Source organism: Episyrphus balteatus, chromosome 2 (genome assembly GCF_945859705.1).
Source record: "Episyrphus balteatus chromosome 2, idEpiBalt1.1, whole genome shotgun sequence".
Taxonomy (NCBI): Eukaryota; Metazoa; Arthropoda; class Insecta; order Diptera; family Syrphidae; genus Episyrphus; species Episyrphus balteatus.
Genome location: NC_079135.1, coordinates 78,828,554 through 78,842,814, shown reverse-complemented (window position 1 = coordinate 78,842,814; position 14,261 = coordinate 78,828,554). Strand labels below are relative to the sequence as shown.

At 32.0% G+C, this 14,261-nt stretch overlaps 1 protein-coding gene across 1 annotated transcript in view; it reads right to left on the bottom strand.

Annotated features, from left to right (window-relative positions):
* LOC129908867 (netrin-B) overlaps nucleotides 1-14,261 on the bottom strand; it is a 96,213-nt gene that overhangs the window by 44,167 nt on the left and 37,785 nt on the right. The window lies entirely within an intron of this gene.

The window sequence follows — 14,261 nt, the reverse complement described above, 5'->3', positions numbered from 1 at the left end:
ATTTTCTATGAAAAATTGTTTTTTCAGAGGAGTGTTTTTTAAACATAGTAATTTTTTTAAATGCTGTATTTTCAAAATAAAAAAATAGGTCATTAGACTTTACCCACGTTATGCTGCGTCGCAGCAGGTTGAAGGAAGTAGGGTAAGAGATAGAAATGAAAAAAGGGGGCAAAGTTAAAAAAACGGTATTTTTAACAATTTATGGCAGAAGTATCCCATATCCCTCTTATAGATAAAAAAGTTTTAAAAGTTGCAGATTACAAGATAAATGTGCGTAATTATTTGATGTAACCCCCAAAAAAATTGAAAAAATGTCAACACAAATTTTGCTTTATTCTTATCTTTAACACAAATAGTTGCATAGTTTAATATTTAATATTTAATATTTATTTATTGACAATAATGGTTTGTACAGTAAGATTACATCTTTTATAGTACTTAGATATAGTTAAAGTTAACATTGATTAGGAAAACAGAAAAAATAAAAAAAAGATAAATTTTGATGAGCAAATCTTTGTGGGAGTTGGGATTTGGGAATAGGATCAAAGTTGGATTAGGGCTAATGTTAAACTGGGAGGGATGAGAAATGAAGAAAAATTGCAGCTTTAAATTTTTTAACATTTACAATTAATTTGATTATTGATGGGAGAGAGTTCCAGAGTCTGACAGCACGAATGAAGAATAAACGGGATGAATTCAAGTAATTATATAGATGAGGGGTTAGATTGTTGCTTCTAGTGGATCGATTTAATGAAAGTCTGTTATATAAATAAGATAGCATCCTAAGTTGTATAAGTTTATGTAAAAATAAGCAGTTTCTTGCATCGAGGTATTGCTGTAAAGTGCAACCTAAGAGTTTCTTAGCAAAGTCAGAGATATGGTCGTGTCTTCGAAGCCCATAGACATACCTAACAGCATCATTGAAGGCGACTTGAAGTTTCCGTTTAGATAGTGAGTCAAGGCCACTATAAACAATTTCAGCGTAACAAATTAATGGCATAATTAAGGAAACTACCAGTTTTCGTCGAGTTTCAACAGGAGTATAGTAAGCTGAGGGCCATAATTTACGCAAACACCCGTAAATACGACCAATGATTACATTGGTGTGTTTATACCCAGATAAAGAACGGTCTATAACAAACCCAAGGCTAGTACAATGCTCAACTACTTTAATTTTATATCAGGAATGATGCGGAGATCAAACTTTTTTTTGGATATAGGAATGATTAGTGATTTAGCCGGGTTCAAGAGTAGCCCATTGGCGATAGACCAAGCGTTTATTTGACGTAGATCTTCATTCATGGAGAGCGAAAGTTCATCCAGCTGATTGAAGGGTTTTGATAGATGGAGTTGAACATCATCCGCATATAGATGGACTGAGGCATGAGAACAGCAAGACGGGAGATCATTGATAGAAAGGCAGAAAAGTATTGGTCCGAGAATAGATCCCTGTGGGACCCCTTGCACAACAGGTTTAGAGAGTGAGTATCTACCATCAGAAAACACTTTCTGCGATCAAAAATAGTAATAGTAATAGTTGCATTTTGATCAAATTTTGTGTAAATCTACGTTTTTAAAATCTGTTTTTAAAATAACAAAAATATCGTTTAAAGTTTTGTTGGCCTTCAAAACGATAAAATAAAAAAAATATTTTGAGGATGTTTATGACGATGCACAGAAGGCAATTTAAATAAATTTTTGTCAAATTTGTGATTATAAGATGGCTCATGTACATCCTCATAGGTGAAATATTAAGTGGCCCAATATCTTAAAATGAATGTTATATATTGTACTCAGAGTCCTATTAATTTGATCCTTTTATAACAAACTGCACAATAAATTTTCATACTTTTACTTTTGCACCTCACTCCTTCAAAACATTAATTTGTATGAAAATTTAATAAAAAATAAAAGTAAGCAATTCAAGTTTTGCATGAAAATTCAATATTCCATGGTAAATATAATTCATTTTTTGATTAGTTTTGATTCTCATACCATGAATAAAATATATATGCGGTTGAAAAAAATGCAAAAATTTTCCATGTGGTGCAATGGTACCATTTCAAAAGTGTTCTTTCCCGCTAAAAAAAACACCCTTTAACCCGAAATATTTTGATGGACATATTTTATTACTTTTTTATTTGGCATAAGAAACGTCGTTACAAAATTTTATCAGCCTACCACTTTTTTTCAAAGAGAAATTGGTAATATTCTGATTCTTGCTCTTTGAGTAAAAGACAATTCATAAAGAGTGCAATAACTTTTTACATGATGGTCCAGGCATATTGGTATTGATTTTATTCGATAGGGCGTTAAAAATTACCTCGAAATCATGTATTATATTAGTAAAAATGTTTCATTAGCTATACTATGATATGCAACAATGCGGGTGCAACACAGAAAACCTCTTGTATCTACCCTCCTGGATGGAATATAAGGTGGCCCAATATCTCAAAATAACTCTAATATTAAGTTCTACCAATGATATAAATTTCATGCTTTTATCACAAAGTGCACGATTTTGTTGCTAAGCCGCCTCACTATAACAAGGAATTAAAATTTTTTATTTTTTGAAAATCGTAAGAGCCGTTGTTTTAAGCCTTTGCCTGCCATGTCAACCGTTCATCTTATGTCAAAACCAGAGCACTAAAAAGCTTGGCAGTTAAGGGGTTAAACAATAGTTATGTACATTAAATAAAAACTTACCAAAATTACAAACAAATTGGTATGCTAGTAAAAAGTACGTTAATAACAGCCCAAAAAAATATTTTTTGTATCAAAAGTAGCACCTTATCTGCCTTAGTAAAAAATTGAAGAAATCATTTTTGAGTTTTAAAAATTTCAATGAAGTATTTTTTTGGTTAAAACATTTTCTTAGAGCTATTGTATTGGATTGGAATACTATCAAAATGGAAACAAAACAAGAAGCAGAAAAACTTCGGAATTCCCATATCCATCAGTATACCTACAGAGATTTGTTTGAATGATAGCATAAACTGGCATTTTGGTCAAGGAGCTTGAGTCTTAGGAAAATCTTTCAACTCGGAAATACTGTCTTGGACAAAACACAGCACAAAACAACCCTTGAGAAACCACATAAAAAGGCAAAAGCATACGGTGTTTAAAGCCAAGAAGACATAGACTCAAGACATAGACCAAAACGATATTTACCTAACTTACGGCAAAAACGACATCTGTAGATGCATACAACAGAAAGTCCTTAAAATTAAAAAAAATCGCACAATAACGAGTATTTATTTAACCATCGACTAATAAATAAAATACTTCGCTGGGTCAAAGATAACTCCAAAACATTAAATTTTTCCCTAACGACCTTATTTCCTGTAATGTTGTCCCAATATCGTCTAAAATTAATTTCAATTAGAAATCCACTAAGAATCTATTGTCTACGGTACCTCATAAATTATTCAAAACCATTATTTAAATATTAAAACTTAAAACATCAACAAACCTTCTTAAAATACGATACCTTATAACTCTAAAAAGTGTTAACGTTTGAAGTAGATCCTACAAAAATATTTAAAACAATATTACAGTAACCCAAAACTGAGTGTTTCAATATTATAATAAAAATGTTAATATAAATTTCTCTTATTGAAGAGGCTTTCAATTTTGTTCTTTCTTCTTCTTTTTCAACTTTGATATTTCTCAAGTTCCATCAAAAAAATGCTCTCTCATAATTCTCTGAGATCCCTTGAAAAATATCCTTTATTAATAATTCTGTTCTATCATCAAATCTGTCTGTGTGTTTTATTTCAAAAAAAGTCAAATTTACTTTTATTAGGTATCTATAAAAGGAATATTATCACCCAGTATCAGGGCTGTTTTGAAAAATATTTCTTGAGGGGAGGGGGGCTCGATGGAAGATTATAAATATTAATTTAAGGATACTGTTAATTTTGTCTTACATTTTTCAAAAAGGTGGTAACTAGGTAGTTATTATTAAGTTTTCCTAAGCTGGGTAAAAAAACCGGTTCAAAATTCATATCGCTAAAAGTCGGGCAAGCGAAATTTTTTCTGGGGGGAGAGAAAGCCGAAATCTGAATTTAAGTAAATTGAACTCAAACTTTTTACTCTAAAATTCGTTAGCCGTAAGTCTAAGTATCCATCGGTAAAGCTACAAAATATCAAAACCTCAAAATCTAATCATTGGAAACATATTTTTGTGGCTGCTAAATCCCACCAATCCACCTGAAAGCTACGACCTTGTGTCGATAACCCCAAACATCGGAAGACAAAACAAAGTCCTCTTACCCTTCCCTTCTTCCCTCCCATCCCCCAACATAACGCCAACAACCAAAACATAGATAGGTACTCTTCCGTGACATTATCGTTACAAATTCCGAAATGGTTTACCTGCGAAATCGGTTGATTTATTCATGTTATTCAAATCCATTTCTTGTGTTGAACAAATCCCTTACCTTCTATCTACCACGACTACCATCAACAAATATACGTTGATCCTTTTCCTCCTCTCAATCTACTCCCCAAAATCGGTTCTGTGTGTTGAAAGCCGCCACAAAGGTAAAATATTTGCCGAATCAGAGTATAATCTTTTGGTTGGGTGAAGTTGGTGCATAGATTCTCCTTCCATCTTGTTGGTGCGTTCCCCATCTTCCATCATCTTCCACATCTACAACACATCTCCTTCTTCATCCAGACACTCAGCCCAGCATCACAGCCAGGATCATACAGAATTTGCCTTTTCTATATGTATATATCCGTTCCGTAATTTTCCTCCACGCGAATTAAATTTACATTCAATGAGCTTAAGGGATAAGAAGCAAATGGATGCGAATATCCTGCGTCCCATGGGAAGGGTATGGAAGAAGATTAATTTTGGCAATGTTTTTTTTTTTTGTAAGTTAGTTGGTCTCTCTGTTGCTTTAATGTACCTAACGCTGATACTTCAAAGAGATTGTTATGAATATATTGTTTCAGAAAGAGCTAATCTTCGAACATTTTGGCTGACAGGAAGGAGATTTATATGTCCCTGGGATGGCGACGACGAGGATGTGAGTGAGGATGATGGCAAACAAAGTTCTTATCTCTAACGCAACAATCAACTCGACAGGTGCTGTGTGCGAAAGAGCTTATGTGTAAACGCACAGAAACTCGTGGTCATCGTATATCGCCAAAACATCTGACTCGGTTAAGACTTGCACCTCCATGTTGCGATGTTTAACACAAAACACGTGTTATTTTTCCAGATTTTAGGCGTCAACCATGTGGGATTGAGATATTAACTCTTCGTCTCTGTCACAGGTAGGTTTAGGCTTCTGTTTAATTTGTCTGTTGTTAGCTCTCCCCGAAGAGATAAGGAAAGCCTTCTCCCAGCTCCACCTGGCTGGCTGGAAGAAATAAATACAAAAGTTAGTGGCGCGCCACGGGACCCAACCGAAATTAATCAAATACTGTCACTTCGAGGCTCAATGATGCGGTACAGCATCAGAGTCACAGTCAACGAAAGACGACGACGAAGACGAGAGAGCCTTCCAGACCCCCAAAGGCATCATCGGCAAATCTTTAGCACGAGTGTGTGCTTTAACGAGCATGCGTTTCATTTGCGGTCCAAGTATTTTTTTTTTCCTGATTTTTTTTTCTGTTTGGGGTATCGATTGAAGACATTGGAATTTCTAATGATTTTTTTTTCTTTTTTTTGTTTATTTGTTAAGGCAACACCTCTATCTCTATAGAAGGATGGCAATAGAAATTGTTCAAGTGGGAGGACAGTTGTAAATAATTCTTTAATGGTGTGGCAAAATACAGCGGTTGTGTGTGGTGAAATGTGTTATTCGTAAGCCGATGGAAAAAAACGGTGCAATGATAAATAGCAATTGATTCCTTCAACATTGGTATACACTTCATGTTTAGAGTAGAGGAGGTTCCACTTGGAGGTGCATGTTTCATTTCAGCTATAGAAAATTTTAACTTTGTTGATGGCTTGTGTAGTTAAGATTTTATTTAGTGTATAGAAGACTTGTAATCTGTAGGGGGTATGCACGCATTGCATGAAAGTCAAATAAATTGACTTCCTACGAATATACAAGGGCATGTGTGTTTGACGTGGAAGTGGTGTTGTCTTATGCCCCGAAGAATTGATTTTTTTAACTGGGTTAAGTTATAATGTTACAAGGTCTAATATTAGAAAAGTTATCACTGGTTTGAAAGCGTAAATATAGATAAATTGGTATCACGCAGGTATGAGCACGTTCATATGCATAGTCTCTAGAGTAATTAAATTGGGTTGAATTTTAAATAGTTAAAGTCCTTTGGAAGTTGAAAATTGAAGTCTAAGGTAGAATAAGGGGCATATCTGTTTTATTATGTAGACGGGAGGGTGACAAGCACGGTGTGTGAATGGAGGTTGTGGTTCTAAAATTATATTAGATCAATCGATTGATCGCTATTTTTAAATTAGGAGAATGTTCATAGTAAGACACGCAACTTTCTACGGGATCCTTTCGCCAATACTGGTAGAACAGCTGGTGGTCCGAAGAAAGTTAAAGAATTCAATGGAAATGCATACAGTTGAAAAAGGCTATAGGGAAAGGAGTTACAAAGCTCTGCACAAAAAGAAACTGTGAATAGTCCAGAAAAAAAAAATTTATTAATAAATAATACAATTTATCATGCATTGGGGCCCTATTATGACCACTACATGCAACTTATATCAAATGCTTAGTGGATTTTTGAACAAATTCTGGTCATGGGAAAAACGAAGTCAAAAACTCAAAACGAACGTAACAAAAGTTAAAGAATAAACTTACACAAAACACAGTTAAAGAAGAGAAGTAGAACATTTTACAACAAAAATTTCAAAACTTAATTCGTGGAATGAATAGACGGCTCCAAGTTGTCATATGCGTTTTATTGGAAATAACTATAAAAACGATTGAGAAGTCAATGAATTTTTCGAAATTTTTCACAAAATGATACAAAACAACTTTAATTATAGAACTTGTAGACAGCTTTTTGAATTAGAACCCTTTATTATCTAAACATTTTATAAGGTAATTTTGTATTAAAATGAATCTTAATGAAACGAGTAACACAATGAAAACCAAACCAACCTCCTTAGGTGGTGATAGTGGCTCCTACCGAACTCCGGTTTTCCCAACAAATTATGTTTTATAATGGTGAGATGTAAGCAAACACATTCCATAAAAAAAATGTTTGTTTTAAAAATTCGATTTTTATTGTTTAATTTGTTTGAATTTAGTGTACAAGCTGAAAAGGCTTTAAGAAGTGAAAAAATTAAAAGGAACCAATGTGCTTACTAAATTAATAAACTTACTCAACTTTACATGTTATTATGGAGAACTTACCTGAAAAGAAAAGAAATACCAGAAAATTAATAAACGTGTTGATTTTTAATAAATTATAATAATATAGCAATTTATACAAAATATATTAATATTTATTTTGGAACTATGATATCCAAGTTGAAAAATTGCATACAAAAAAGAGAAACTGGAAATATGTACTAGAAGTTGCGGTCAAAAAAATATTAACCTTAAACCAGAGACCAGAAATAACAGTCAAACTTTATTTTCAATTGGTTTCTCTGTTCTTTCTAAGAGTTACCACATTACATTAAATAGGTTTCGGTTAATGTTTGAGATTTTTTTGGATTTTTTTAAATATCTCTCAATTGTTGAGATTTTAACAACAAAAAAAAAATAGGTTTTCGCTTAAGTAAAATGTAAAGATGAAAATGTCATTTCCACTGTGATCTGAGCCTCTGGGACGACGAGCACAAAAAAAAATTCGAATATTTCGGAGACCGATCGATGATGTTTAGATTTGATAAGATTCATTTTTTTCTCTCAGCGATAAATCTCACTGGTTGACCGAAACATTCAAAAATACAAAGTAAAGGTTTCGCTCAGATTTTGACAGAAATTTTTCTTTTTTTTTTAAATAAAGGTTATTTTATGACCTTTATTGAAAATGGCAAACAAATTAGAGTTATCAAAGAACCTTTAAAAAGGTTGAAATTTATTTCTGATTTCTGCTTAAATCTTCTTTTGTCACTCATAAACAAGCTACAATATTAACCAAATAATAATTACAATCTTCAATACCTATTTGTTACAAAAACGTTTTATCTCACTTTTGTATAAAAATAAAAACACCCATGAAATGCATATTTTTAATCGTAAAGTAGTTGATTTAAATAAAACCAGCAATAAATCGTTATTATTAACTGAAAGGTCTAGAAACATGTCCACTCTTAGTCAAAAATAATAATCTAATGATGAGGTCTTAAAGAATATGAGTAGTATTTATAAATCTAAGCCTTGCTAAAAAATAATATAAATGATGTGCCTTAGTTGGTACTAAGTTCTATAGAGAACACAATGGTTGTAATGATCTTGTGCCACTCTTCCTTTGAGTTTCAATTTTTAAATTTTTTTCTCGAATTGAAAATTTATACCTATTTTTATTTAAAATCCGAAGAAGATATTTAAAAAAAAAACAAGTTTTTCTAAACTAGATGGAAGGAAATAGCAAAAAAAACGCTACACTGAGGGAAAAAAACGCAACGCAAAATTTAATATGTTCTACGGTGATTTAACGCAAACCACTTTAAACTAACGATGTTCTACTTTGATTTTAAAATTTTTGTCTTCAACGCAAAATCATACCAAAAAATAGTTGAATCAACGTGGTTTTCGTTGATTTTAAGTTTGTTTTTTCCCTCAGTGTATGAATATTCCAAGTTTAAATTTAATTGAAATAGAATGACCGAAAGAAAGAATTGCAGAATAAACTTTTTTTCGTAACTCTATCATCGTAATGCCATGTTTTATTGCTGTTTCAAGTTAAAACACGCATAACTTTAATAGTCGTTGCTCATTACAGAGTTTACAAAAAGCAACTTATGTGAAAAAAAAAACTAGAACTTAGAAATTCTAAGGCTTTGTTTTTTTTTATCAAAGTCAAAGTCATAAATTTTGATAACCAACAAAGGTTCTAGAGTTAGTACACTCCAATACACTCATAAGTCAAAGCATTTTTACAATTTTTAAGCGATCAATTACTTTTCCTCATGTTGATGAAGTTGGAATTATTTAAGATGCAGAAGAAGAACAGTATGCTATCAACAATTATATTGTTCAACGTTTAATACATATATGCAGAAGCATATGGCTTTAAACCAACCAAGTTATCTCGAGACAGCTGTCATAAGTACAAACAGAGAATCGTATTGTTGAGTATTTGATCGATCTTCATTTTTGATCTTAAACGATACCCAAATTAACCTTTTAAATTGTTAACGATCCAATTCTGAAGACAAACCCAGAAAGAAAGAAAGCATTTCGTAGGAAATATTAAAAAATTGATGTAGGTACATTTAAATATGCATCTTACTCTCGCAGTTCGAAGAGGTCCTTTCTCAAACCAGTGGTGTTAAAGTCTAAGCTTTTAAATTAACCCAATCAATGGTGATTGCAATGCAAATTCCATTTTTAATAAATCTCTTTAACATGATTCAATCGTGTAAAATATAATGAAAACAAGAAATACAAAAAGAAAAGATACTTCAGGTGATGTTAGACCTCTTTAATTTTCTCCGGAAACCGATGGTTTTTTTTTCGTGAATATTTGAAATATTGATAATGTAGTAAAAAACGCGACCATATGTCATGGCACAAGATATAGGTAAACATTTATTTCTGGTTTCTTGTAAGCAAGTCCTGTCGTTAAAGGGGAGCTAAAAGGGGTTCAAGAATAACCAAATTTATTTCGACTGAAATCTCTATTTCCAAACCGCTGCTAAGGATCTAGGCTTTAAGAATTGGGTTCTCCAAAAGCAGTTGCGATATTTTTAAGGTGCGACAGAAATTAAATTTTAACTCGTAAACATTTTAAAGAAATTTCTCTTAGTCAAAAAAATTATATAAGACCCTTCAAATAAAAATCTTGGTCACGGCTCTGGTGTGGATGAGTATAAATTTATAGTCGTTGTCATTTGCCAGCGAGCAAGACCCGCATTTGGGTCAGCGACACACACTCTTTTAATCGTCATCATCATCGCCACAAAAAAGAAGAAAAAAAGCAAAAAACCATTTCTACCTATGCACTGCGCACATCACAGCTAAGACAAAGAACTTCGCCTGAGGCACGAAAGCTGCTGATGTTGCTGATGCTTGGTGTGCTGCTCTTGCTGCATCTTCCCGCGATGGCTTATACACGGCTTTGACTTCAACGACTAACGATAGGTACATGTTATGTGAGATGGAAGCAACACTCGAACTGTACATTTGATACCTAGGTGTCTGCGTCGTCGTCTATAACATTGAATGTACTTACCTTTGCCGCAGTTGCAATTTCACACCAAACCTTCTATGACTTATTGCAGAGGAGGTACATATAACATGGTATAACATCTTCTATCTTTCCTTTACATTCAGAAGGTGGTTGGGGGGTCACTCACTAATGATTTCCGAAATAGCTTAGTTTTGCAAAAAAAGAACGAAAATCCTTTTCTTTTAAGTTGACTTACTTTCTAATCGAAAGCAGATTCCACTCGTTATGGGTTTTAAACATTAAAGCAATGTCGACCATTAAAGTCAGACTTTTATAGAAACTTTTAATATGTCTTTAATACAAAAAAAAAAGATTTATAATAGGTACCTTACGACAGGTGCAGCACACACACTTGCATCATTCAAATTGAAATACTCATTTGGGTGGTCTAAGAGTTAATGGGCGGATCATCCTTTTGAAATTTTAATTTCTCATTAGTTAGGGTACCACTCCCTGAATAAGTTAGTTGGTAAAGACTATTAGCCTTTTGTTAACTTGAACTATTAAAAAACCTCTTTTTACTAAAGGTCGTGGCAACATATTCAAATAATTGAGTTGTTTTAGCTAAATGCATCATTAGTCTGGGGATATTATAAGAAAAGCAAACCTATTATTATGCATAATTTTAGTGGATTTACCATTTTTGTGGATGTTAAATTTAAGTTTAATTTGAAGCTTGTACAAAATCAGCAAAACGTGAATTAATTTTTGGTGTTTATTTTTATGAATTTGATATGGTGATGATGTTTCTTTGCAATTTTCAAAGTAGTCAATAATTTGCAGATGATTATTGCTTAAGATCTTTGCAATAAAAAATTAGATAAATTGCTTGAAACAAGCCGATGTCAAATTATAGAAATCTTTGTTAAGCTTTGCGGTGCCTGATTAAGGCATACATATAACGAGGTAATTTATTAGCAGTGTGGTGCTGTCGGTATTCCTTTTTAGACAGTTTAATTTAAAAATAATTTATTGATCCAAATAATTTCCTCATTTATGTATAGGAGAGAGATCTAAACAATAAAAATCCTTGACCTTTAACGGAACTACGATTTAATTTTAATTTTTTTTTTTTCCTATTTGAGTATTTTTATGGCAAACCTGCTAGACAAAAAGTTTGGAATTAATGCCTAAAGTTTGACTTTTTAAAGTATTTAAGACTTGAAACGTTGTGCATATCTTCATTTCATATTATTCGTTTTAAAAATTAATTTAATGATGAGTTACAAACTATTTATTAGAAATTAATGGAAGTGGGTCACTGGGGTGTATGTGGAACTTTTTTTTCTATTGAAAAACTAAATACTGTATATACCTAGTTACATTTATTTTATTTTGTTTTTAACTTTTAATGTTTTACGAAACGAATTAATTTTTTATAGAACTTGTCAAACTGCTAACCAGATTTGTGTTATTATTTAATTTGCGGAAATTTATTTGCGATTGGTTCCGGCAATTTTTTTTTCTGAATCTTCCTCTTTTAAAACGAAATGAATATAATAAAAAAAATGAAAATGGGTAAGCCCTTTAACTTTTGTTGGAGTTAATATGATATTCGAAATATGCACTTCCGCAATGTTTGAATTTGAGATTGCAAAAGATAATTACTGTTCAAAAGCTAATTAAAATCGATAGTCATAAACTAAAAGAAATGGGCATTTTTACACATTAAGGTCACATTAATAAAGTAGCTAGAAATTTTGACTTTAAGGAGGACTTTCAAATTATGGAAAACTTTTGTGGTAGAAAATTAAATTCAACGAATAATATAAAGATACTTTTTCAAATTCGCCAACAATAGCGGTTAAGGATTCTGTGATTTTTCAGCCTCATGATGTCTGTTTCTCTCTCTAACTATGATATCATTTGGTTGGTGGAGATCCATGATCTTTGAGAGAATAAACATAAAAGTTGTTTTCCGTGCGTCGATCTGTACACGAAACTAGAGCCGAAACGGATGGATGGATTTGCTTGAAATTTGGTACAGAAGATTTTTGCGTATAGTTTCCAAAACACGTTTTTTTTTTATTTTTTCAATATCTTCTATTTAACGTAAATCTCCAATATAACGTTTTCAAGGTGTCGCAATTTTTTGGAAAACGGATCTAATGATTTCGATTAAATTTGGTCTGAGTGATTATAAACAGAACTATGTTTTTAGTTTTTCTCAAGAAATTCAGAAAACGGAAATATGGCGTTGCGTTTTTTTTTTGCAAAAATGTACATATTTTGCAGTTTATCTCGTATATTTCGTCGTTTATTTTTTTCAAAATTTACAGACAAATATTTGTTATCATTTTTTAAAATAATATGTATTCAAAAAACTCCGAAAATTTGAAAGTTCTTAACACATCTTACAGTTTCCAGAAATGTTTCGATGCAGCAAACTGACTTTTGTACTATTGTAACATATTCTAACAAAATTTCCAAAACTTAGTTCGTGACAATGTTATGCGACCTATTTTTTGTTAGATTGTTTGTTGGTGATTTCGTGTAAATGCATACCAAAATCAAATGAATGATAATTTCTGCAATTATTTGAACTATTAACGTTTATGTTGAATCGGGCCTTACGTGTATTGCAGCTTTAGTGTTACAGATATTCGATTCAAAAACCTTGTTTTTCTTTCTATATATTTTTTATTTTTATGCTTTTTGTTGTTTGACAAATTTTTTTATTTTGACACGATTTTTACACTCAAATATCAAAATCGATTCCACAGCTACTCTATCAAACCATAACTCTTAATTTTCTTAAGTACCATTTTTAAGTTCAAGAGCCTTTCCCTATTCATCGCTAAAAGGATAAAATGATAATATTAGTATAGGTATGTTAGCAACCAAAGTTAAGATTTACTAGAAGCAACACCTGTACTTCATTATAATAATTATTTATACAAACGTATGGATACCGTTAAAACTTAATTTACTAAAGTATCCTTCATATAAGCTTTCATCAATTTATTCATTAAATTCAACATTTATATTAAGCCTTTCTGAGAGATTTATATTGTGTTTCTAAGAATTTTACCCAATTACCAAGTAATTAGTTAAAATTTTGCTTAATATTACTAAACACACGGCTTCACAAATTCACAATATCACTTTCAATTTAATGTACTACCACCGCTACTAATTGTAACACACATATACCCACCATTTACCCCTATATAATAATATGATATTAGATTTCCAGTCCCGAACCAGTCAGGAACTCACAACTCAACTCCGTTGTCGTCGTTCCCCGGATGTGCTAAATGGCACATTATCTTTGCAATTATTAAACTTATTAAGAGTATATACGTTTTGAAGTCAAATTGCGTACACAATATTAAATTAAACAACATGTGCTCTTAAGTGTTTAAACAGTCTCATATAGATATTAGATACTCAATAGTCATCATGGAGGTACAATAGGCTGGTAAGTAGGTATACGATATATGCATAGGAATAAGAAATAATATACAAAATACCATGTCTTCAGGATATCATATTGGCGTCGTCGATGTGACACGTCAAATCGCTAGTTAAATATCGAAAACAACAATCACTATCGACTGTCGTCGCATCTGTTCAAACGAAAGGCAGGGCTTCTGTGTTGTATATGTATTTATAAAGGTTGGGTTGGTATAATATTATATCATAGTGAGCAACAATAATTGTGTATTCATCTCGAATTGCTTTTGAGATATTTGTGATTGTATCTGGAGATAATAATTGTGTTGTATAAAAGCGCCCACCACTATGTACTTTACCTCCCTGTTCCTCTTTTATCTATTCTGTTGGCACGTTTAACTTGCATAGAAGTGTGACATTTTGTTCAAAGACAATTTAAAAGGAAGGCCTTAATGTAAATATAGTGTACGTATACAGACTTTAAATACAATTATTTTGTTATCTTATCTTAATTACCTACAAATAAC